The sequence below is a fragment of the Corythoichthys intestinalis genome, chromosome 8 (assembly GCF_030265065.1).
Source record: "Corythoichthys intestinalis isolate RoL2023-P3 chromosome 8, ASM3026506v1, whole genome shotgun sequence".
In the NCBI taxonomy this organism is placed as follows: domain Eukaryota; kingdom Metazoa; phylum Chordata; class Actinopteri; order Syngnathiformes; family Syngnathidae; genus Corythoichthys; species Corythoichthys intestinalis.
In genome coordinates, this window is record NC_080402.1 from 19,803,432 (window position 1) to 19,830,461 (window position 27,030).

Consider the following 27,030-nt stretch of genomic DNA (forward strand, 5'->3'; position numbering starts at 1 on the left):
TCAAATATTTTAACGTGATTAATTAAAAAAATTAATTACCGCCCGTTAACGCGATAATTTTGACAGCCCTAATATATGAATATATATATATATATCAAACATTAAAATGACAGCACAGTGAAATGTGTACTTGTTGTGTTTTTCGCAGTTTTGTCGCCCTCTGCTGGTGCTTGGATGCTACTGATTTTATAGGCTTCAGCACCCATGAGCATTGTGTAAGTAATTATTGGCATCAACAATGGCGGGCTACTAGTTTATTTTTTGATTGAAAATTTTACAAATTTTATTAAAACGAAAACATTAAGAGGGCTTTTAATATAAAATTTCTATAACTTGTACTAACATTTATCTTTTAAGAACCAAAAGTCTTTCTATTCATGGATCGCTTTAACAGAATGTTAATGTTAATGCCATCTTGTTGATTTGTTATAATAAACAAATACAGTACTTATGTACAGTATGTTGAATGTATATAGTCGTCTTCTGTCTTATCTTTCCATTCCAACAATAATTTACAAAAAAATATGGCATATCTTATAGATGGTTTGAATTGCGATTAAATGCGATTAATTACGGTTAATTAATTTTTAAGCTGTGATTAAATTGATTAAAAATTTCAATTGTTTGACAGCCCTAGTATATAATGTATATTATATTATATAAATATAATATATTTATATTTTCGTCTCCATCCCTGTACCCGTTTATAATGCGCACCATGATTTTACAAGTTCATTTTGGGGAAAAAAAGTGGGAAATTACGGTATATATATACGTTTTTTTCCTCTGCGTTGGTCATTTTATGGCTTGTGCGACTTATACTCAGGTGCGACTTAGTCCGAAAAATACGGTACTTTTTTCACATAAAGCCATTGATTTAGGTGTTGTCGGTCCCTTTAAGTGAGAGCCTAATTTAAAAAAGAAAAATGCCATCAAAGAAAAAAAAGTGCTGCGTCAACAATTTTACACTTGCATTTAATTTCCCTGAATGTCAGATTGCAGTCAAATATCCACAGGAACCTTACCAAATCTGCACTGTACATCTAACATGCAGCTTCACTTTCATCTCCCTAATGCCTGTTGATTACACTTTTACGGCCTCGTTTAGTTCTTCATGCCTTTCCCTCACTGCTCCTTGACCATTAGTCTTAATATCCCTCCACTGCAGCAACAAAAACAAGACAAATTAATAGCTTTTTCTCAAAGGTGTGAAATGAAATTTGCATTTTTGTAATTAACTTTTTTTGACACTCCATACAGCAAACCTGCGGTGTTGGCTTCATTGTGGCTTTATTTTATTGAAAGCTTTCCATCAAGAACTGAATCATCTTTCTTTGTGAACGTATGTTTAATGTGGTGTGAATGGAATTTGTTCTCGAGTCGCACAGAAATCAATGTTACGCTTTGTCTCAATATTTAGTGGACAAGTGAGCCGTGAATAATAGAAACCTGCTCAAACGTGCAAAATATGCAATCACTGTGTGCATTACACACACATGTAGGCACACACCATCCTGCATAGCTTTCACAGATGGCGGCTGCCTTTGTCCTGTGATCATTTATTCTTATACGTCACTTTAAAAAAAAATAATAATAATTTGTGTCTGTTCTTCATGGTGCTGTCTATTTCGTTCGTAAAACGAACAAAAAAAGACATTAGTCTCATAAATTGATGAGCAACAGCGGACATGGCGCATTCTTAATAACAAACTTGTAGTGATGGCGCATGTATGTATGAGTAGAATATTTAGGTCAAATAGGGGCTCATTAGTGGTTCACGCCAAATGCCTCAACTCTGTGGGGAGTAGTAATAATAGTGCGCATGTTTATGGATGAGACAAAGTGCATGTGCAGTATGTTGTGTATAGGGGGCGTCTAACTGTTCATGCAAATGCTACCCGCAGTAAATTAATGTCAAGTAATCCAACTGGGGTGGTGGTGCTAAATAAATCAAGGTTCGCCAGCATGCCCCTTTCGACATTACAGAAAGAGAAGAAATGGACGAAGGGATGATAGGAGTAGTCTGAATAAGACCAATGGGAGAAAATATGAATGATAACTAATGATTAGACATTGTCAAATGGGCTACACGTATAGTAGCAATGGTCTTTGAACAGTACTTTGTTTGTAGAATTCTCAGTGGTGCTTCTTTGACATTGTCTGCCAAGTTTTGGCCACATTTGTTGCCAGAGCTCTTTCGCCCAAGTTCCATAGTGAATTCATCAGATTGCTATTTACATTAACTGTACAAGCTTATGAAAATATAGGCAACTCCATTGATCTATTTTGCGCCACCTGCTAGCTAGCTGACTGAATTTATTTTTAACTTACAGAGAAAACCTCTTTCGCATTACAAGCCCAGACCTGTAGACACCAGGTACAGTATACTTCATTAGCTACATTCTTTTATCATAATTGTCAAGTGTTTTCTTGTCCGTAAAAAGCAAATCTCATGAGAAATTTTTTTAGGGACTATTATTATTATTTATGACTTTTATTAACAGCATGAGAGAGCGACAGCACAGAATACTATTGGTAAAATGATTTCCTAACAGTTGAGATGTGCCGACTTTGTTGATGATTTGTGCCACAAACAAGTTCAATGAAAAGAAGGAAGTCAGATTATATATGAAATGTACCCTAAGACAATCATCTACACGTTTTATAAGCTAAACCTTTTTTTTCTTTTCTTTTGTTTTTGTATATGGCGGATATATCTATATCTATAAAGAATTCATGGATGTAAGCATTTATTCACAAGAATATCAACGTAAAAATCTCTTTGTGCTGACAAAACGGCGCCACAGTGGCTTAAAGACTAGTGGCACATTCGACATATATACCTAGAATAAATGCTAACTCTCCGTTTTTTTTTTTTTTTTTTGCTTTGAAAACTCATTCACTCCCAGACATAGTCTTTACATAGTTTTTTGAATCCCGCGCCATGAAAATGAGTGACTTCCGGCTTCGGTCTTGCATTGAGGAGGAGGGCGCTGTGACACGTACGGGTGAAGGCGTCCTCTTCACTAAACAGCGGTACTGTTGTGTGTGAGGACTAAGGATTCAACTGATTTTGCGGATTAATACGTTTATTTTTCGCATCACGCCAGCCAAACGGCTGCAGAAAAATCTTGCTTTCTGAGGGAGAGGCGTGTGCGCCTTTTTGGAGTTTCAAAAGGTTCCCATTCACCGTGGATATTGGCCAAAACAAGCCCGACTACTGTGGGACCATTGGACTTACGAGGAAGTGGGTAAACATCTTGTTTTGTATTATGTCAAATACGAATACAAAGTAAACACTACAAACTTTCTTTAAATAAAGGACTACTTACATTTGATCATTGATAGGCATCTAAAAAGCTCTCCTCATGCAAATTAGCTGCACAACAACTACAGCCGTCCTCCTCCGGGGAACGAACTGTAAATTGCTCTCCGCCGGGCGGTTTGCCGATCCGCGAGGACGATTGACAACCCAGTCGTCCTGTCAAATAATCCGGGATAGTTATGTGTGATTTTCCGCTTCGAAGACTTTGAAAAATCACTCGGTTCGTGTTAGCATGTCGGCTAGCTGTCACGCCTCTTGGTTTGTTTACATCAGGGGTGTCCAAACTTTTTGCATAGGGGGCCAGATTTCGTGTGGTAAAAATGTGGGGGGCCGACCTTGGCTGACGTGCTTTACGTAGTACAATATATTTAAGGAAATTTTAGCAAGACATTCCAGTGTGGCACATTTGCTTTATTATTTTTTTAATTAATAATTTCAACAATCTGGCAACTAGCCTTTGTGGCATTCTCTTTTGACTCTCGGGCATTTGCATTGCAATTGAACTAGCTTCAAATTGCTTCAATTTCTCACAGCGTATTTTCCCTGTAATCTTGTCGTACATATCACATAGTCTTGTTTGGTATCATCGCCCAACATTGAAATCTTTAAAAACAGCGACTGTCTCTTTGCAAATGAGGCAGACACAGTTGTTGCGTATTTTAGTGAAGAAATAGTCCAATTTCAACCTATCCTTGAAGCGTCGGCCGTCACAGTCAACTTTTTTTTTTTGTTGTCGCCATGTTAGAAAATGGAAGTAACGGGTCACACGGGGTAATGTTGCTTAGCCCTTAAATACCTGCAACATGAAGCAATTATCAGAGAATCCCCCCCAAAAAATAAAGGTCCTAATGAAACCTTTTTTTCAAATTTGTAAAAAGAAAAGTCAAAATTAATATGTGTAATAAGCGCTCTAATATCTATAACCCATGCTAAATCATGATTTTTTTTCTCATGGAACCTGCAGATGCATGTGTTGACTTGCATCCATCATTTTTTTTTTCAAAAAGAAATGTCAAAATTCTAAATCAGTCTCAAAATCATTAAATTTTAAATGTATCAAATGTGATACATTTGGCAATAAAGGGTTAAAGTGCTGCTGTCTTTTAGTGGGTAAATGAGGATCAGCATTTCGTGTGTAAGCTACTTTATATGCTGGTTGCAGTACCGCTGAGCAACTTATTAAGTCTGTGTGCGGGCCAGACGTTATTGATTTTATGGCAGAGGCTGGGGGCCGGATGAAATTTGACCACGGGCCGCATTTGGCCCCCGGGCCGGACTTTGGACATGTCTGGTTTACATACTCCGAAGCCGGGGAAGGGAAATGACATATGTCCGATTTAAGTGTCATAAAATATCGTTCGGGAGGTGCGACAGTAAAGGTGAAGTCGACAGTTTTGACCATTATGGAGTAATTTTGCCATGTCGTCCTGAATAAGTGCATTTTTATTATTTCATATTCCATTTAGCACAAGACTGTTATTTGTCATGACCATGCCATTTATTTAGCAATTGGGGAAAATACTTGGATAAAAAGAATATCCTGTAAAAATATTGAAGTAAAGAAACAGAAACAATGACATTTTGCAGCTCTCTTCATCGTGTTTTCCTCGTTGTGAATAGTTCCCCCTCGACGGGCTGACTGGTCCTTTTCAAGCCATTTATTTAGCTACTGAGGAAAAATACTTGGATAAAAAGAATATCCTGTAAAAATATTGGAGTGGAGAGATTGAAACAATGACATTTTGCGGCTCTCTTCGTTGCGTTTTCCTCGTTCTGAATAATTCGCCCTCGATGGGCTGAATGGTAAAACCGATGAGCCCACGTCATCCACCTTTTGGGGACGCTAGAGCCCTATAATGGAAGGCGTGGCTAAACGGCAGATTGAAAGACTAATTTCTCGTCATCTGCGCTTCGCTAAATTGTTGTATATAGTCGAATCGTCTCAAAATATGATTCTAATTCACATAATAATGCTATTTAAGACATTTTTTCTCCTGTCGTATGCTCTTTAAAGCCCTGTTTTTCAGTCCCACTCTGTTAAACCGTCTGTGAAGCCTGCTTGTTACCTGCCTGCCTAGCTCTTGATATCTGACTCAAATCTGGACCTGCCTGACTTCTGCCTTCTCTCCTGCCCCGGTAACGAGACCTGCATTGTGTTTTTGGAACCCCCAGTTCTGCCTAGCGCTTAGAAGTACTGCTGCCTGATTTTCACCTGCCCTGCTATTGTGTGTGTGTTTCCCCTGGACTGCCAGACTGGTGGCAAGTGAACCCTGACCCCTCCTCGTCACTCACACCTGATGTCACTCTGCCACTGGGAAACTGGGACCCCCACACACACATACACACGCCCTCCAGTTTATGCCAACGCTTCAATAAACTTTCTAAAAGGTGACACCTTTATGGTCCTCCTCTGTCTGGTCCATGACAATGAAAGAAGAAAATGTTACATTCAGAAGGAATGACCAGATCAGATGTCTCATTTGGAGCAAAAACTAGCTTGAAAGATCTACTGTAATGAGCCACAAAGAAGCAATGATGTAATTGAAAAGAGGATCAGAGAAATACCAATTTGTGGGTTAATAATGACTGAATAGTTGTTAAAAGTGATGAAAGATATACTAGTATAGCGAGAGGCTTTAACTTCATTGGGGAAAAATTCTGAACGTCTATTGGAAATGTTTGGTTGGTATGTGAGAGAAGCCCATGAAGGCAGAAGGAATGCAATGCATTCATTCATCTTCTGAACCGCCTATCCTCACGAGGGTCGTGAGGGTGCTGGAGTCTATCCCAGCTAACAATGGGCAGAAAGTAGGGTACACCTAGAACTGGTTGCTAGCCAGTAGCAGAGAATGCAAATTTGTCCGTCCGTCCATCTGTCCATCCGTCCGTCCATCCGTCCATCCATCCATCCATCCATCCATCCGTTTACCTAGAAAAGAAATGGGAGCTGCAATTGCTACCTATAAAAGGACAAGTGGGGGAAAATCGGGACTGTAAATCAAGGTAGGCTCAGGGAAGACATATTTTTTAAATGAACCTGAGCCCTTTTTTTCCCACTGTCAATGAAGAGTGCAACGGTTTGCGGTTCAAAGCCGGTACGGTTCGCCCTGTTTGGTTCAATACGCCTTTATGAACCGCGCCTTTTCGGTTTGGCAATTAATTTATTCCGAACGCTTGTGGAATGAATTGGTCGAGCTCTGTGTGCGACGTGAAGCACAGGTGGGGAGAAATTCCCACCCCGCCGCAAGTAAATGTCCGATCGCTGTCAAGCACCTGTGTAATAGAAGCCGAGTAACGCCCTCTCTCGCTTACGAGCGAAGTGAAAATGAAACAAGAAAGAAAACAAAAAGCTATGGCGAGCTGAGGAGTGGAGAGACCGAATTTTGAGGAAGCACTGGCTTCTTTCAAATCTGTGGTGTGGCAACATTTCGGTTTCCCCGTGGACTACAATGGAGTGGGAGATAAAATAGGAGGGAGAGAAAATATTGAAAAAAAAAAAACAACTTGCAAGCAATACTCAGCACTTGTTCCCTATGCTAATGGCAACACTTTTAACATGACTCCGGCACCTCAGCCGGTATTACCCACAGATATCACTTTCTCAGAGCAGGACAACCCCAGAGATGACACCAGTGAAAACACACGGCGGGCTTCGTTAATTTATTTGCAACGCTTGACCCGCGTTACATTGTTCCCTCGCGGACGTATTTCTCCAACAACGTATTCCTCGACATTTATGAAATGGCACGCAAAGCCATCGAAGATGACTTCGCTAAAGCACATAGTTTCGCCGTGACCACTGATAGTTGGAGTGCTACTACCTAACTGTGACGGTCCACTATAATTCTTACCTGTCAAGTTGTACAGTCTCTGCGTAATTTGTACAAGTGAGCACTGATTTTTAAATGTGTACGCCGCACGTTACGTTCAAATTCTGTACGTCTTTCATGCATTACGTTTTTTTTCCTCCATTCGTTAATACGTTGGTTGAATGAAGCGAGAAAAGTCAAAGACACGGAGAGGGAACAGTGTTTGTTGTGACGCTGTAGCAAACGCGATGCTAGGCTAGGTGGCTCCAATATTTCCTGACTGTAGCCGACAGCCTACAACTAGATATCTCGTGCATATAGAACTACATGCGAAATGACAGACTCGGTAGCGTTAGTAAACAGCCGCCATTTTAGAGCTGTAAACTTTTCAGAAAGGCTCTGTTGTAGTGAACCTTCCTAGCGAACCTAAGTAACTTTTTATCTAAAATACTCCTAAATCGGCAAAATCTTGACTTGAGTCTATCTGTAAATGATGAAGTTTTAAAATGTTCACATGTAGACAGAAAGTAGACAGAAGGGAACTAATGCAAAAACGGGAGTAATATTATCAACTTTAACGGTTGACTCAGAACATTAAATTACTTCCAAACATAGCAAAGGTTACTATGTTTTTTTTTTTTTTTTTTTTAAATGAAAAAAAAAACATGAAAGGTAACACCAGTTACTTTGCCAAGTAACTTTTTTACTACTGCGTGTGTATTTCAGTCGTCAGTCACTAAACTAGCCAAAGAGCTAAGAGGCATTTTAACAGTCGAACATGTTAACATTTTAAGTGTTTATTTCATTTTCTTAAAGCAAAATAAAGGCAGATATAAAAAAAATGCAAAAAGCAAACCGAAACCGAACCGAAACCGTTCAAACCGAACTGTGGGCTAACTGAACCGTTGCACCCCTACTGTCAACCTAGTTGGGTGGTAGGCTAGGTGGTATGCTAAAGAGGCTTAGATATTGGTTTATCTGTATGTCAGTCAAAAGAAAAATCCAATAGACAAGTTTCCGAGGTACTTCTGCTTTACGTCCTAGAATGTCTTCATCCAAAACAACAGTGGAGCTGGAATAACAGATGTGGCCGATGTAGAACCAAGCTCTTGTCACCACAAAGACCGGGCTTTTTTGTAGCCGTGTTGCTGCTGTGTTATGGAAGATATGGTAAATGGAGAGTACTTATATAGCGCTTTATCTACATTGTTACAACGCCCAAAGCGCACATATTTACCCTTTCACGCACACATTCAGACACCAATGGTGCTGCTGCCCTGCAACCCATTGGGGCAAGTTAGGGTTCAGTGCCTTGCCCAAGTGCACTTCGACAGTGGGCAGTCATAGCCGGGAATCGGTCTCAGGAAAACTCAGGCTACCAACTGCGCCTCGACCGCCCAGGTATATTCCTACTATTCCTGCATTTTCATGTGTCCGGTGCTCAAAAAATACTGCAGCTAAAATCTTGCGCATGAAACGACTTGTTGCCTTTGATAATGTTATTACGATGATGATTATAATTATGATCATATCTAATATTATTTACTACAACTACTAGAGGTGTGCATCGGCACTGCCGTCACGATTCGATTTGATTACGATTCCGAGGGCCACGATTCGATTCGGTTCGATTCGGCAATGCATCGCGATGCATTAAAGCCTGGAATGCATTAAAATTCTAAAGTAAAGCATATTTTTCGTGAATCATGAGGCAACACATGTGGTCAGACATGAACTTTTTATTGGCTCTTGTGTCACTCCTGGTTGAAGTCAAAAGAAAATACTTTCAGATATATATATTAAAAAAAAACAGATCAAAGCATTTATTTAGTGCTTTGAATGAGACCAGGGCTTTCTCTTTTTTTTTTACACACAGTAGCAGCCTTTCATACAGTGCAACATCTGAACTCCTGTGCAAAATCAGTAATAACAGTCACTGTATTTTTGTCACAACAACCCATCAATAAAAATATTCAAGTAAATATCAAAGAAAACGACAAAGAAAATATTGTAGTGCAGCAGCATCTTTTATCACAATATCAATCCAGGGATCAGTTCAGTTGCAAACAAAACATCAACTAAAAATGGCAATGTAGAACAAAACTAAAATGTAGGCCTAGCCCACTAAATATGTGCAACAGAGGTTAGATCGGAGCTAAAAAATCCAGCCCGACCTGCTGGTATTGAAGCCCGACCCGGCCCGATCAATTAACTAGATTTGCAGGCCCAGCCCGAAAAACCCGAAATTTTTTTTTTTTTTTTGGAGTGACGCGAAAAAAAAAAAAAAATGCAGCAGCAGCAATTTATTTTCATTTTTTCGAGTTGGCGGAAAAAACGCAAGTTTTCTTAATGTTTAAATAGTCTACGTATTTTTAAGATCATTATAAAAGCATTTACACAACGAAATAACGCTGGGAAAGTTTAATATAAAAAAACAAACAAACATGCGGGCCACGGCGTTTATGTGCGTGCACAAGCAAATGCACAATACAGACAGCCTGCTCTGGGTTTTATCCCTTTTTTTTTTTTTTTTTTAAATAATTTATTAGTCCGGCGCCGCGGCCCGACCCGACCCAAACGTGAATGCTTAACATTTTGGGCCCGACCCGAGGGCCCAAAATGTTAATCGGGTTCGGGCACAAGATCTAACCTCTAAGAGATAGGACATAACATAACAATGGCTGAAGCGGAGAAAGAGGGAGCGAGAAAGATTATTGATGCACCTAAGACATTGAAAGCAGACATCTGGAGACATTTTGGCTTCTACTAGGTTGGTGGGAAACTTGACCAGAGTTATGCGGTGTGTAAAAAATGAAACATGAGAATAATAATACAAATAGGGAAACCAAATCCGTTGCATCACCGGAATTGCGCAGGGAAGATTTTTGTTCGTACTTATATATTTTAAAATGCGCTGAATCGATTCGGCTTGTTGCCCGCATCGAATCGAATCGTCCATGCCCCGCATCGGGATGCATCGCCGCATCGATTATTGTTGAAACCACTAACAACTACTGTATCTGCTGCTAGCCTGTTGCTAGTCAGCACGTGTAGCATGGCACAATTATGTAATCTCATAAATGTAAGTGTTACCAGTTTTTTGTTCATTTGTTTACAGTTGGAAAACGCTGTTAGGCAAGGGAAGACAACTGTACTTGTACGTTGATGACATACATCCAGACTACTTGCGTTCTACTTTGATAATGTAAGGCCTGACTCCCAAACAAGAAATGAAATCATGTTGTCCAAATGTTTTATTGCGATCAATGTCTGCAATAAAAAACAATGACATACTTTTTTTTCCCCTTTATGTACATACCTTGTAGTATTTTCTTGTATCAACAAAATCCGTGTAAGATCTCTTGCATTTGGCAAATGTAATATAATTTGTAATTTCACCTCATTGTGGTCACTCAAGTGGCCAGCGTATCATTCTACACCTCACGTCAACACAGGCTGACAGGTTGCTATAATTTTGTACATGAATGATCAACAAAGTGTTAAGAACAATCATACAATCTTATCTACGTCTCATCTACGTCGTGCTGAATCCATTTTTGGAGATTCTGTGGGTTTTTATGGTTTGATTTAGCAGTTTTAACTTTGTCAACACACTGCTTACTTCAACCGCAACTCATGATGTTTTTTCTAAACCGGAAGTTCGGAGCAGACATTTTCCAAGATGGCACCACACATATTTCGCTCAGGAAACTTGTCTAAAAAAAAAAAGAATGTATAGCTGAAACACCCCTTCCATACCGATGGGATAAACACCTCTGGACTACAGTATTTAGTGCATATGTGGCAGTTAAGTTTATTGTTGTTCATTGGGGGGGGGGGGGGGGGATATAAAACAACACATGGAACAGTAAAATGGAGTACAGTATTGCCGGTTTATGCTCTTTTTTAAGGATCTGCGTCCTGTGCCTTTATTTTTTTCTCTCGATCTTGCCTTTCCTCAAATTTTTATTTTCATCTCTGCCGCTCCCTTTCTGGCAAACAAACTGATCTTCTGTCCACACCTTCCAGAGCTCTTGTTGGGGGAGGAGAGCAGGCTAAAAGAAAATTGAACATGATGGCATTCAGACTGTGGATATACGTTCAATATTTACAAAGGTTGAAATTTAAAATTCAGGATACAATTAGCCCTCACAACCCTTTCTCTGGCACTCTCTGAGGGAGTGTCACTGTCAGCTTGGGTTTTCTCCAGCATGGGTTAAAATGAAGGCTAATGCTTGACTCAGCGAGGACACTTGCAGACAGATGGAGATGGCTTGGTGTGGTCTCTGTATGGGTTTTGCGTTTACATGGATATGTTGAGTGTCAACACTCCTATGAGAGCGCATCGTCACTATAAGAAGTGCAAATGTTGTTTGTAGTGTGCTTTTTGAGTCAAGGTGACTTTCTGAAATCATCCTGTCTCACAATCATGCAGTTTTGGGGTTTTATTGTTTTATTTGGAAGGGGGCGTAGAAGCCTGGTTACAAATCATAATCGGTAAAAGAAAAAGCACTAATGAGCATGGTGGTAGTTCATTTTAAGTTATTAATTGAGTTTCAGCATAGACTTCAAATAGTGTTTTCCTAACTTGGTCATTACATTCAAATGGAGAACAAAGTATGAATCTAAAACAGTTTTTTTTTTTCTTCACAAATTCATGACAATTTTATTACAAGACTTCCAATCAAAATGTATTGACATCCTGTACTTTAGTAAGTTTACCATTGTAATTTGGAAATACATAGGTGTTTGTAATCAGTGCGGTTGGATGGTGGTTTTACTCCAAATTGTATACGGGTGACAGAATTTGCTTTGAGTTCTTAGAGACACCCTTGTATAATGTAATATTATTTAAAAGTATTCGTTAAGATGTTCTTTTTGAATTAATTAACAGACTTCAGAGAAAAAGGGGGGTTAGGTCAGGATTTCATTTCGTATGAAAATGTAATCTTTAATATGCTCTTATTGCACAAGGAGATTAGCCTGGCAAGCCAGCCTGACTTTGGCCATGTACATGTCAAGTCAGTCATGTTGTCTGTGGTTTCAGTTAGATTTCCACTCGATTCGAATATCCACCAATACCCTGTAAATCACAGCACGTGAGACCAGAGTTTGTGATGTGTCCTGAAGGAGAGCAATGGCGAATCTTTTTTACACTCCTGGAAGTTTTGGAAAGTTTCTTAAGTTCTCGTCTTTTTTTCCCGTATATCTGATGAAGAAGCTGCTGTGGGGGACTCGATGGCACTTTTTTCAGCATCCTGTTATTGCTTGCACTATGTTAAATCTTGTTTGAAGTGTGAAAGAATGTCAAACTTTGCACAGTGTGGATGGACTAGAGGGAAATGCAGCGCTACTCAGACTCAGACATGATGTCATGGCTGTTTACATTTTGTTGTTGTTGTTGTTGTAAGATTCAAGAAAGGGGAAGGGCCATGGGCCTGGGGCCTCGCCCACGCGGCACCTCCACTCGTCTGCGGGACTATCATGTTAGATGGGATTAACGCATGACTAGATGAAATTACACACAGTCAGGTAGAAAACCTCGGTGTCAGAGTTAGCGATGAGACAGCATAGAATAGGATGCCAACATTCTCACACACAAATACTGGGTTTTAGACCAGTGTTTTTCAACCGGTGTGCTGCGGCACACTCGTTTGCTGTGAGAGATCTTCAGGTGTGCCACGAGAAATTATCCAATGTCGCGGAAAACACTGACAAGACTGAAAAAGCAGTTTCTGCTCTTGCACCCCTTGATAAAATGAACTGCTGTATTTTAAGCCAAAAGAAATTTTGTGTTTGACAGAACAATATGTTGATATGTAGCCATGGCAAATTCATGGTGCAATAAGCCCTCTATTTTTAATATGTCCATTTTACCCTGGAAACCCCTGTTTACAGATGTCGTGCAACAGCTTTTGTTTCAAACTAGCCATAAAAAGAAGGTAAGTAATTGTAATATTCGAAATGTCTGTCATTTTTAGCTTAGAATCATTAATTGATGTCTAATATTTAGTTTTTAAAAAAAAACACTTTAAAAAATTATTCACTCGCATATTTTAAACTTCTAAACAAATTATGTGACAATGAAAAAATGGTGTCTGTAAAAAAATCATGGATATCTACCTCATAACTATCGCTTAATTATGTGCTTAATTTTTTTTTTTTTTTACTGTCTCATTTTCTCCGATCCAAACAAAAAAAAAAAAAAAATGGAAAAACACGTTTAAAAGGGTAAATATATAAAAAAGAAAATCTTGACCACTCCTTGATGTCTGCAATTTCTGCATCGCGACCCTTGGTATATTACCATGCTTCACCCATAAAATCCTCAAAAAATCCAGCTGTGGTCATTCACAGCTGTGTCTTGACACTCTGTGATACATGCTACATGCTTGTTTTGGATCAAAACAAGGAAAGTCCGCGATAATATCTCATTAAAGTCATGGTGTCTGTAATTGTGCTCTCACCTCCAGATAGGGTTTTGCTGTTTAAAAAACAAAAAAAAATCGCAAAATGCCCCCCTGTTCAAAAATTTTCTTCCCTCAGAAAATTGAGATTTTAAGCTTTCCAATGATGAATCACATGTGCACATCGGACAATTTTGAAAGTTGAACATATTGGGGGTCTCAGAGCGAAACTTCAAGTCACCTGAGTGTTTTCCGCCATATATATACTGTATATACTGTAAATATATGTATGTGTGTGTGTATATGTATATATATATATATATATATATACTGTTAGGGGTGTCAAACGATTAAAATTTTTAATCAAGTTAATTACAGCTTAAAAATTAAATAATCGTAATAAATCACAATTCATACCATCTATAAAATATGCCATGTTTTTCTGTAATTTATTGTTGGAATGGAAAGACAAGACACAAGATGGATATATACATTCAACATACGGTACATAAGTACTGTATTTGTTTATTATAACAATAAATCAACAAGATGGCAGTACCATTATTAACATTCTGTTAAAGCGGTCCGTGGATAGAAAGACTTCTTAAAAGGTAAATGTTAGTACAAGTTATAGAAATTTTATATTAAAATCCCTCTTAAGTTTTTGTTTTAATAAAATTTGTAAAAATTTCAATCAAAAAATAAACTAGTAGCCCGCCAATGTTGATGTCAATAATTACTTACACAATGCTCATGGGTGCTGAAGCCTATAAAATCAGTCGCACCCAAGCACCAGCAGAGGGAGACAAAACACTGTAAAACATAACAAGTACACATTTCACTGTCCTGTCATTTTAATCTGTTTGAGAGGGGCATTTGTGCGTTAATTGCGTCAAATATTTTAACGTGATTAATTAGAAAAATTAAATACCGCCCGTTAACGCGATAATTTTGACAGCCCTAATATATATATATATATATATATATATATATATATATATATATATGTATGTGTATATATATGTATGTGTATATATATGTATGTGTATATATATGTATGTGTGTATATATATATATATATATATATACACGTATATATATATATATATATATACACGTATATATATATGTTAGGGCTGTCAAACGATTAAAAATTTTAATCGAGTTAATTACAGCTTAAAAATTAATTAATCGGAATTAATCGCAATTCAAACCATCTATAAAATATGCCATAATTTTCGGTAAATTATATATATATATTCTGTAAAATAAATTGTTGGAATGGAAAGAGAAGACACAAGATGGATATATACCAGGGGTGGGCAAACTATTCCACAAAGGGCCGCAGTGGGTGCGGGTTTTTGTTCATACCCATCATGAGGACAGCCTTTCACCAATCTGGTTTCTTACATGTGCAATCAGTTGATTGCCGTCAGGTACTTCTTGTTTCCACTGAAACCTCATTGGTTAAACTGTCTGTGCTGAATCAGTTGGAACAAAGACCAGGACCCACTGCAGCCCTCGAGGACTGGTTTGCCCACCCCTGATATATACAGTTGTGGTCAAAAGTTTACATACACTTGTGAAGAACATAATGTCATGGCTCTCTTGAGTTTCCAGTTATTTGTACAACTCTGATTTTTCTCCGATAGAGATAAACAATTGTTTGTAAGTATAAAGTGCATGGCACTGTTTTGTCACTGCCACGATCAGGAAGAAAGCGCAAGCTATCACCTGCTGCTGAGAGAAAATTGGTCAGGAGGGTGAAGATTCAACCGAAAATCACCAAAAAGCAGATCTGCCAAGAATTAGAAGCTGCTGGAACACAGGTGTCAGTGTCCACAGTCAAGCGTGTTTTGCATCTCCATGGACTGAGAGGCTGCCGTGCAAGAAGGAAGCCCTTGCTCCAAAAGCGGCACCTTAAGGCTCGACTGAAGTTTGCTGCTGATTACATGGACAAAGATAAGACCTTCTGGAGGAAAGTTCTGTGGTCAGACGAAACAAAAATCGAGCTGTTTGGCCACAATGCCCAGCAATATGTTTGGAGGAGAAAAGGTGAGGCCTTTAACCCCAAGTACACCATGCCTACCGTCAAGCACGGTGGTGGTAGTATTATGCTATGGGGCTGTTTTGCTGCCAATGGAACTAGTGCTTTACAGAGAGTAAACGGGATAATGAAGAAGGAGGATTACCTTAAAATTCTTCAAGATAACCTAAAGTCATCAGCCCTAAGATTGGGTCTTGGGCGCAGTTGGGTGTTCCAACAGGACAATGACCCGAAACACACATCAAAAGTGGTAATGGAATGGCTAAATCAGGCTAGAATTAAGGTTTTCGAATGGCCTTCCCAAAGTCCTGACTTAAACCCCATTGAGAACTTGTGGACAATGCTGAAGAAACAAGTCCATGTCAGAAAGCCATCAAATTTAACTGAACTGCACCAATTCTGTCAAGAGGAGTGGTCAAAGATTCAACCAGAAGCTTGCCAGAAGCTTGTGGATGGCTACCAAAAGCGCCAAGGGACATGTTACCAAATATTAGCGCTGCTGTATGTATATATTTGTGACCCAGTAGATTTGATCACTTTTTTCTGTTCACCCATAATAAAGTCATAAAAGAACCAAACTTCATGAATGTTTTTTGTGACAAAGAAGTATCTGTTCCAATCACTCTATCGGAGAAAAATCAGAGTTGTAGAAATAACTGGAAACTCAAGAGAGCCATGACATTATGTTCTTCACAAGTGTATGTAAACTTTTGACCACAACTGTACATTCAACATACGGTACATAAGGACTGTAGTGGGCATTTCACTCTACTGTCATTTAAATCTGTCTCTGCTGTCCTCACTCCGAAGCGTCTACTTTTTCCAAAGCTAGACAGCTAGCGAACGACGCCCTAATAATCAGACTTCTTCATTTTTCATCTGATTTATTAATAAAATGGCCTCAAACCATTGTCTTCTTTAGACCGTCGTAAAACTGCAAAAAAAAGTACACAAGCATTGCATTAGCAACAACGTTAGCTTAGCACACTATACAGGTTCACTAAACATAAACAAAAAGTGTCTCATACAAAAATAACATTTCGCTTACTAACATAATATGTACATTCTTTACAACAACCATACTTACGGACAAATGATGTCCAAAGATCATATAAGCACAACATTACAATGTAGGCGTCAGCCCGAGACGTCGTGCAGCCATATTGAACTGGCAAGAAAACAATAAACCATGTCGCAAAGCGACCACAAGAGTTCGCTGTTAGACAGCACAAAAGCCTTGCTGTAAAACTTACCAAAAGGCAGTATACTGTCTGAGCGGGACATGTGCGTTAATTGCGTCAAATATTTTAACGTGATTAATTTTAAAAAATTAATTACCGCCCGTTAACGTGATAATTTTGACAGCCCTAATATATATATATATATATATATATATATATATATATATATATATATATATATATATATATATTTTTTTTTTTTTTTTTACATCGTCGGGTGGAGTTACAGTAGGAAGGAAGGAAGGAGTAGGTAGAAAGTTCTCGGTCTTGTTCCGATGAGCAAGGTATTTCTCGTGTCGCATTCAAGAACTGCTCGGATTTCTAGCTATCAGCGACTTTGCTGTCTGCACATCATTTGGTTAAACTCGTCATGTGTCGATATACTCGAAAGTGTCCCTTTCTATTTTATCCAAATGTGATGACCATCAATCTTCCCCCTGTTTTATTCCAACACATTCTTGTGGACAAGCAAGGTGGCTAATGGCTACAAATCAGAGCAGTAATAGAACGCGACACGAGCAGCTATCCAACAGCGCCATGGTGCCAATCAAGTTTAAACAACATCTCCAAATGAAACACCCGTCGGTTCAAAACAAGTCGATGGAATATTTTGTTCGCCTTAGTAAAAACACAGAGAAACAGGCAACTTTTTGACAAAAACTACAAAGGTAAACGAGAAAGCCCTTAAAGCCAGTTACCTTGTTGCTGAACTTTTTGCTAAATCCAAAAAGTCCCACACCGTGACAGAGACATGAATACGACCTACGTGCAAAGCCATTGTCTGCGAGATGCTCGGCCTCGATGCCGTTAAAGACATTGTTCAAGTCCCCATGTCTGATAATTCTGAGCTTTTTCAAGTCTAACTGCTAGAAAAAAATAGAAACAGAGAAAGACTGATAGCTGTTGGAGAATAATGATATCGACTTTGTGTTCATCTAAACAGGCTCAAACTTCACACTGAATAAGTATGCATACTGATAAATTATTTCATAATTAAATATACTGTACAGAAAATAATTTTGGAACATTTTTGGTTTGTGGTCTGCCGCGAGATATGTTCTAGTGTAAAAACGTGCTGTGACTCAAAAAAGGTTGAAAAACACTGTTCTAGACCACTTGCCTGATTTGTGTACACTCCATCCCTCCCAATCACTTATCCCTCAGACCCCCCCCTCCCTTTCCTTGGTTATCAGCCCCCCCACCTAGTGTCAACCGTAAATACAACTAGCGAACGATAGCACCAACATATTCGTAGTTACTGTAGGCGTTCAATGTATTTCTTGTTGTTGTTTGTGCTTCTTCTGTCTCTCTCTCCTTCTTTTCTTCTGTTCCTCCATAACCCCTTCCTGTTGGCTCCTTTCTCCTAATAAACAAACAAACAAAAAATAGATTCAAAAAATAAAGATAAATTCCTGTACGGATCTGACCCAGTCATTTGTAAGAGACCAGACTGAACAACCACACATCCGCAATCACAACATAGACTTCACTACCAGGCAAACCGTCACAGCTGCTTTCATTGCGATAAACTCAAACACACTGCCGAATTTAGGTGGAAACAGGATGAATGTCTTAGTGCATACAAGCAGGCAGGAGTGTTTTAAAAGTGATTTGGTCGAGGATTCAAGGTAATTATGATATAAAATAGCACCATGCAAGCACTTTGAAACGTTGTGAAAAAAATGAAATGAATGAAAAAATTTAGCCTAACTTCAGCTTGAAATATTTACGTAAAATTAATGATAATTGCCTGGTTTTATGCTTTTAACCAGGAATCCAGACCGTTTTACGTTCATATTAGGGCTGTCAAACAATTAAAATTATTAATCAAGTTAATTGCAGCTTAAAAATTAATTGATCGTAATTAATCACAATTCAAACCATTTATACAACATGCCATATTTTTCTGTAAATTATTGTTGGAATGGAAAGATGAAGATGGATTTATACATTCAACATACTGTACATAAGTACTGTATTTGTTTATTATAACAATAAATCAACAAGATGGTATTAACATTCTGTTAAAGCTATCCATGGATAGAAAGACTTGTACTAACATTTATCTTTTAGAGACTACAAGTTATAGAAATTCTATTTTAAAATCTCTCTTAATGTTTTGGTTTTAATAAAATTTTTAAAATTTTCAATCAAAAAATAAACTAGTAGCTCGCCATTGTTAATGTCAATAATTACACAATGCTCATGGATGCTGAAACCTATAAAATCAGTTGCACCCAAGCGCCAGCAGAGGGCGACAAAAACCCCAAAAAAACACAAGTAACAAGTGGCCATAACACTGTGCTGTCATTTTAATCTGTTTGAGCGGGGCATGTGCGTTAACTGCGTCAAATATTTTAACGTGATTAATAAAAAAAAAAAATTACCGCCCGTTAACGTGATAATTTTGACAGCCCTAGTTCATATATATAGAAATTCCGGGATTTACCCATTTATTTACAAGAATGTTCAACTTAAAACGCTGTTTGTTTTGTGATGGCTGCCATGTTGGATTTTTTTATCCATACACAATAGCGTAACTTTACATTCAAATAATCCAGTCATTTTCGGCCAACTGCTTGTTTTTTGGCATTTCTGTGTCCATTAAAAAAAAAGCAAATTCGGCTTACTTTATTTTATGTAACATTCCGATCTTAAAACGACGAGGGCCAGATAGCAATAGGTGGCAATAGTAACATAGGAATTCAACCTAAATAAGGTGTGATTGCATATAGAAAAAATGCTAAGTTTGATTTTTGTTGAGGGAAATTAAGATGATTCTGCATGCACTCCTCAAGAATTTAAGTTTCTGATGTAAAAATTGAGTGATTTATTAACTGTTGAAAACTCAAAATTGCACTAAATAAAAAAAAAAAAAAAAAAAAAAAAAAACCGAAGTTGCTATTTTGGGCAAAAATTCTATATGATATGTTAAATTTTGCTATTGATCCTGAAAATATAGGTGATTATTTCTGCATTTGATGATTTTTTTTTTTTTTTGCATCTAGCATAAAATCTGAGAAAATTTATTACCATTTTAAGTTTTGATATACTTACCGTTTTTTTCGGACTATATGTCGCAGTTTTTTTCATAGTGTGGCTGGGGGTGCGACTTATACTCTGGAGCGACTTATGGTTGAAATTATTAAAACAATATTATTTCATTTTGCATGTTATTTTGGTGTTATGGAGTGACACTGATGGTTTGGTAAACTTGTTAGCATGTTCTCAATGCTATAGTTATCGGAATAACTCTTAATAGATTTGTTACGTTAACATAAGCTTCTGCACTAAACAGCAGACGTGTCATACACCAGTCCACCACACTAATTGTAATCGACAAGTAAAAAAGGACAGGGCAGAAAATAAAGGAAGACAGAACACAAGCTGTGAGAAAAATAAATATGAGAAAAATACTACAAAGTTACATTGGAGTTGACTTGTACAATTCCGTTTGCCGGAGGAATACCACAGCATCACAGGAGGGACTTTTATTTACGAGCTAACAAGCTTTGTGTTGACAGGATAGAAACAGCAATTCTTGGTCTTGCAAATATCCACTTGAACAGCCAATTATGCAGCATATTTAATTCTGCCTAAGATAAAAGTCAGCGAACGTGTGTGTTTGTGTGTGCACAAAACTGTCTATTTGCATGTAAGGGTAAATACCATATTTAAAAGTAAGAAAGGGTGTTTTAGTAGGATGTAAATGAGAGCATATGGTTGAGATTACACCCAAATAAATGCATGCGCTCTTCATTGAATAAATTACCCAGACTAATGCAACACACAGGAAATATACAAGTTTATTTCTTCGGTATTGTGTGTTTAGTTTTGCCTGCACCTGTCTACACTACACAGTTACAGTGGGTCAAATAAGTACTTAGTCAACCACCAATTGTGCAAGTTCTCCTACTTGAAAAGATTAGAGAGGCCTGTAATTGTCAACATGGGTACACCTCAACCATGAGAGACAGAATGTGGAAAAAAAACAGAAAATCACATTGTTTGATTTTTAAAGAATATTTCCAAATTAGAGTGGAAAATAAGTATTTGGTCACCAACAAACAAGCAAGCTTTCTGGCTGTCAAAGAGGTCGAACTTCTTCTAATGAGGTCTAACGAGGCTCCACTCGTTACCTGTATTAATGGAACCTGTTTTAACTCATTATTGGTATAAAAGACACCTGTCCAAAATCTCAGCCAGTCACACTCCGAACTCCACTATGGCCAAGACCAAAGAGATGTCGAAGGACACCAGAGACAAAATTGTAGACCTGCACCAGGCTGGGAAGACTGAGGGGCAGTTTACATTGTGACTCTGCGACACAAAGACGCAATGACTGAGTAGCGGACTCGCCTCGCGTACATATGGTGCCGGCGAAGACTGAAAGCGAAGACAAAAAATTCTGTATCCTGCCTCCAAAGTGGAAGAATCTGGTTGTGGGGGGTTGAGGGGGGTTTCCTCGGCATGCATATCAAAGGCTCCTGCGGCGCGAGATCGCGCCGTTAACGTCAGCACTCATACACGTCAGCACTCATACACGTCACATTGGACGTGCGCCGCGGTGCTACTAAACATTAAAAACAGCAAATATGGCGGAATGTCGGCTTTAATTTACTGTTTTAATAATATTTTTAAATTACATATGTGGAACGTTTCAATTTTTGTGCCTTTTTGAACAAAAGAAAAATGATATTGCTTCGAGTGAGCGGGCATATTTTTTTCCGGGCTGAGGGAGCTTGGTGGGGTCAAAGTGCATCATTCTCTGTCGCCCTGTATATCTGCACTGCCCACTAGGGCCTGGCATGAATACTACATCGTTTTCATGCGGAGTTGCGACATTGTTCAAATGGAGACGCAATGCAAATGCAAATTTGATATTTTTCGTATTCTCGGAGAGTCACCATGTAAACACCCCTGAATCTGAAATAGGTAAAACGCTTGGTGTAAAGAAATGAACTGTGGGAGCAATTATTAGAAAATGGACGACATACAAGACCACTGATAATCTCCCTCGATCTGGGGCTCCATGGAAGATCTCACCCCGTGGCGTCAAAATGATAACAATAACGGTGAGCAAAAATCCCAGAACCACACAGGGGGACCTAGTGAATGACCTACAGAGAGCTGGGACCACAGTAACAAAGGCTACTATCAGTAACACAATGCTCCGCCAGGGACTCAAATCCTGCACTGCCAGACGTGTCCCCCTGCTGAAGAAAGTACACGTCCAGGCCCGTCTGCGGTTGGCTAGAGAGCATTTGGATGATCCAGAAGAGGACTGGGAGAATGTGTTATGGTCAGATGAAACCAAAATAGAACTTTTTGGTGGATACACAGGTTCTCGTGTTTGGAGGACAAAGAGTACTAAATTGCATCCAAAGAAAACCATACCCACTGTGAAGCATGGGGGTAGAAACATCATGCTTTGGGGGTATTTTTCTGCAAAGAGACCAGGACGACTGATCTGTGTATAGGAAAGAATGAATGCGGCCATATATCGAGAGATTTTGAGTGAAAATCTCCTTCCATCAGCAAGGGCATTAAAGATGACATGTTGCTGGGTCTTTCAGCTTGACAATGACCCCAAACACACAGCCAGGGCAACAAAGGAGTGGCTTCGTATGAAGCATTTCAAGGTCCTGGAGTGGCCTAGCCAGTCCCCAGCTCTCAACCCCATAGAAAATCTGTGGAGGGAGTTGAAAGTCTTTGTTGCCCAACGACAGCCCCAAAACATCACTGCTCTAGAGGAGATCTGCATGGAGGAATGGGCCAAAATACCAGCAACCGTGTGTGAAAAGCTTGTGAAGAGTTACAGAAAACGTTTGGCCTCCATTATTGCCAACAAAGGGTACATAACAAAGTATTGACATGAACTTTTGGTATTGACCAAATACTTATTTTCCACCATGATTTGCAAATAAATTCTTTAAAAATGAAACAATGTGATTAGTGCTGCAATGATTAATCGATTAACTTGAGTATTCGATTGCAAAAAAATATTCGAATTAAAGTTTGTTGCTTCGAGTATTCGTTTAATTAAATTGGCGTTTTAATGGTTTATTTTGAAAGTGTTTGAAATTAGTTTTATTGATGAGGGTGGATACACTGCCCTCTGGTCTGCCTCTTTTCACATGGCTGAATCCAACTGCTCCCTGTTAAGACCAACTCAAGCTAAGTTTTTGTTTGAGCTAATGTTTTTTAATGCATTCTTAATTTAGTCTATAGGTATATTTAGCCATCTTTTATGGGAATATGTGTCTGAACCATTTGTTAAGAGCATTGTATAAAAATAAAACATTTAAAAAATAGCATTTTATAACATTTATGCTAGCTGACTTTTTCTATGTAAATTGGCCAGTTGTTCTTTTTTGTGCATAGATCCTCATTTAAAAAAAAATGTTATACCATTTGAGGCTCAGCTCAGATATTTTAATTTTTCATGTTCCTTATCCGATTACTCGATTATTCGAACCAAGTAGTCCATCGATTAATCGACTATTAAAATATTCGATAGCTGCAGCCTTAAGTGTGATTTTCTCATTTTTTTCCCCACATTCTGTCTCTCATGGTTGAGGTTTACCCATGTTGACAATTACAGGCCTCTCTAATATTTTCAAGTGGGAGAACTTGCACAATTAGAGGTTGACTAAATACTTATTTGCCCCACTGTACGTCCTGCAGACATCTTGGTCAGTGTGAGGACCATGTGTATTCATCTGCATTTATGCATCCGCATGGGGGTGTGATATAGCATGTTTATGTGTTCTGGCATGGGCGCACAACATATGTTGGTTTAATTTGCATATTCACTTTAGCACAATACACTGTAAACTGCGATGAGCCCCGCCCCACCGATCCGTCTCCCTCATCTCTTTTTCAGGTTCAGCGCAGGTTCTCTAATGCTATCACTCCAGCCATATGGTGGGAGCATCAGTTAAATTGCTGCTGTTGCAGTGCCACCTGGCCTCTTTGTACCACACGCACACAAGCACACATACACACAAACCGAAGCTGTGCACAGATACTATTGAGCACTACAGTATGTATGGTTCAGCTGAAGGACAAGAGAAAGGTTGACACCAAAGCTTGTGGGAGATGGTACAAAGGCAGGATGAAATACGTAAGTACGTATGGGACCTTCCATCGGTCTTACGAAGTGTACATTCCTTTGTATTCCTGGGATTCAAAGCCACTTAAATGCCCTGACTACATGCAAAAAATGAGACAAAATTAAAACTCTAAAATCTATTTAAGGGTCGGCCTCTCATCAGTGCACCACTGATCTACCAGGAAATTCCCTCTGTACTTGCTTTCGAGTTAAAGGTCAGTTTAACCCAGCCGCAATAAATGCCTGTGCATGTGTCGAACTGAGTGTCCGTTTTTAGGCAACATGACTATAGATGTTTCCTATCCTCCAAGCCATTAGAAAAGGCTCATGTAACCAGCCAGTGGGCCTGAGAGACACACACTCTATAAATACACACCACTTAAGGGCCTGTGGGGGGAATTGGTACACACACACACAGCGAACACAGGCAGCAGTTTCATGACTTCCTATTAAGTCTTCAAATGGATGTTTATGTTTTTCTTAATATGAACTAACCTGTAAATTGCACATCAAAACATAGCAAGGTTGAAAAGAGAGCAATTTAGCCAGTGTTATTGCTTACTTCTATTTCATATTGTACTCCTTCTCTGTTTTAATTAACCATTAAATTGAATCTGTAATTTAGACTGGATTTATGGAAATGCGACTTTAACCAACCTTACAGCCTTAAACACGATCACAGTGGGTTTCTCAGATCCAAATCAGGTAAACTGTGCAGAAATTATATTTAAAAAAAAAGTGTGTACATGACCCACTTTTTATGGAGTCACAGGAGTGCCAAAATTAAAAATAAATAAATAAATGAATAAATAAATAAATGAATGAATAAATAAATATAAAGAGAAATGAATATATAAATAAATGAATAGGTAAATAAATGAACGAATAAATAAATATAAGAGAAATAAATATATAAATACATAAAAATATAACGGTATACTTTGTCATTGACATTTACTTTTGGGCATTAACAACCACAAACGGAAAAAACAATTGCCACGTTTACATGGAGCCAAATATTCCAATTACAATCGAAATATTTGTTCAAACCGAATAAATGTGTTCCATATAAACACCTCATTCGGAATGAACAGGCCCAAACCGAATGGAGTTTCATTCCGATTCACAGGGGTGGAATATTCCTTTTCCCAAACCGATAAGAAGTAAAATTATATCATGTAAACAGGGAAGCGGAATGGTGTCTGGTTGCGTTCTTTCTGCACATGCTCCGTACTGACATGGTGACGTAAGTAACGTCATGTGCAACATGGCTTCCAAGCACAGCGCACCTAATTGGAGCCCGGCGGAAAGTTTATATCCATGAATCCCTCCACCAGCCCACACAACTTTTTAAATGAACGGCGTGTCATTCTGAAGTTTTGTTTCCACTCGAAAAGTTAAAACAGCAGCTGATCTGACGATCGATCTCCATGTGTTGCAACGTGACGCTTTGTTTTGATTAATCTGCGCATGTCAGACGGCAGTTGTCAAACGTCCTTTCAGAATAAAGGCAGACACATGTAAACGCTGGATCAGAATAGATGAAATGACATGTAAACAGCTGATCTGAAATTTCCATTCGGAATGATTTGAATCGGTATGAATAAAAGCATGTAAACGTGGCTACTGTCATTTGTCGATCGCCTTTCCTTTTCGGGAATGTAAATGGCACATGCGCAGAGAAACGGTCTGTCAATCAAATGACGTTGGGCGGGGCTTTCCAACCAGGAATAATAGTCGATAACTGATTATTCCTAGTTTACCTGAAGGAAAGTGACGTTAGTTATCGAGTTGCACGTGCAGTTTTTATGGATAGGATAGACTGGATGGATATGGATATGGATAGACTTTTTACGTGATGGATTCAACGACAGAAATACATTTCTCTATATTATAAAATATATTATTCGACGCACATGCCAGACCATTCAAAGAATAATTATTTTCTATGTCCGAATCTTCGCGTTTATAATCATGACGATATTGGAGGAAGTGGCATAGTGCAGTCACACAAAACAGCCGTTGTCGCGCTTGGGTAGCCGTACAGCGCATGTGCGGAAAGTTAAACCAGGAATAAACAGTCATCGTCTACTATTCCTGGTTGGAAAGCCCCTCCCAACGTCATTTGATTGACAGACCGTTTCTCTGCGCATTTGCCATTTACATTCCCAAAGAGGAAAGGCGATCGACCAATGACAATGTGAAAGCCATACAGAAAAGGCAAAGGCAAAAAATACAATTGTCATTGTTTTTTGTTTGTGGTGTTCAATATCAGAAAGTAAAAGTCAATGAAAAATATTGTCATTGTTTTGTCTGTTTGTGGTTGTTAATGACCAAAAGTAAATGTCAATGACAATGTATACCGTTATATTTTTATTTATTTATATATTTATTTCTCTTTATATTTATTTATTCGTTCATTTATTTACCTATTCATTTATTTATTTATTTATTTCTCTGTATATTTATTTATTCATTCATTTATTTATTTATTTTTAATTTTGGCACTCCTGTGACTCCATAATTTTTTGAGGGGCAAAAAAATAATAATGATGTGACAAACTACTGGGCAACAATTTTTTCACTTTTTGAGTGTTGTCTGGATTTCGACAACTGATTTAGAGTATTTTGCACAGCCGAATCACGAAAACGCACCCGTTTCTCTCAATCGGGTCAGAATTTTGCGCTAAATTGTTTTGAAATAAAGATATGACAAAACCAATAACTTTTTTGTGGCATTGTCAGCTAATTTTTGTCAACACATATCATGATCCGGAATATGTTTTCGAGAGAAAAAAATTGCCTTCCAACAAAATATATTGATTACTTTAGAGACACATCGATTACTGGAAACTGAATGGTGGACATTAATAGAAGTAAGTACAGGTAAATTGCATGTCACTTCATCATTGTTCAAAATTCAGGGCGTGAACTTCAGTTTCTTCAAACTCTTAGAATGCTCAGCGGCAGGGATGTTTCTTTTCAGAGTCCAAAAGCATTCAGCCATCATGACTGCGTCCCTGATACCTGGTTTCCATCTGTTCCATATCCTGGTGGAATCCCTCCCCCTGCTCATCGCTCATTGAT